Raw genomic sequence first — 976 nt, 5'->3', positions numbered from 1 at the left:
TCTCAACAAAAAAAAAAAAAAAAAAAGTGACAAAGTAAATACAAGACAAACATTAGATTTTTGCCACCTGTTATCGCATGCTGAGGCTGAAAGCCTGAGACTTGCGCTATTAAAAAGGAAAATCAGGCCGGGCACCTAGCTCATGCCTGTAATCCCAGCACTTTGGGAGGTCGAGGCAGGTGGATCACCTGAGGTCAGGAGTTCGAGACCAGCCTGACCAACATGGAGAAACCCCGTATCTACTAAAAATTAGCCGAGCATGGTGGCACATGCCTGTAATCCCAGCTACTCAGGAGGCTGAGGCAGGAGAATTGCTTGCACCCGCGAGGCAGAGGTTGTGGTGAGCCAAGATCACGTCATTGCACTCCAGCCTGGACAACAAGAGCGAAATTCCATCTCAAAAAAAAAAAAAGGAAAATCAGAACAGGGTCACAGATCCATGAGCACCAAAATGAGCCTCAGCCCAGACCTGCCTTATCCCAGGATGACTCTGCTAGAGAGCGCTGAGCTAGGGGCTGAGAGACGGGCTCCAAGCCCACCCTGGCCTCTGCTTCCTTTAGCAGTGATTTACCCAACCTCAGGCCCTTTTATATTAATTAGGATTCTCACTGGCAGGTAACAGGAAATCCAACTCAGACTGGGCTTAATAAAGGTGACAAGGAGGCAACTGGCTGTGTCTGGGGAGGGCAAGCTGCTCAGGGACATCAGCAAGGGTTCAGGTTTTCTGTCTCCATCCTGCCACCCACAGGGACACTTCCTCCTAGGCAGGCACCCCGGTATTCATAGGGTGCCTCCCACTTACCTAACCTGAGAGGTTGCCCTTCATTCAGTATTGAGCAAGAATCCTGAATTCTGAGCCAACTGGACCATTCCAGAACGTCTGACTAAGCTGATGGGCTTAGTCCAAAGCTACCTGGTCAGTCACTGAGCTAGCATCACCCTGGTTGGCTTAGTCCAGTCAGGACCCATCTCTGGA

The sequence above is a fragment of the Rhinopithecus bieti genome, unplaced genomic scaffold (genome assembly GCF_001698545.2).
Source record: "Rhinopithecus bieti isolate Rb0 unplaced genomic scaffold, ASM169854v2 scaffold_15834, whole genome shotgun sequence".
Classification (NCBI taxonomy): domain Eukaryota; kingdom Metazoa; phylum Chordata; class Mammalia; order Primates; family Cercopithecidae; genus Rhinopithecus; species Rhinopithecus bieti.
The sequence above is the reverse complement of the archived record's forward strand: the minus strand, read 5'-3'. Positions refer to the sequence as shown.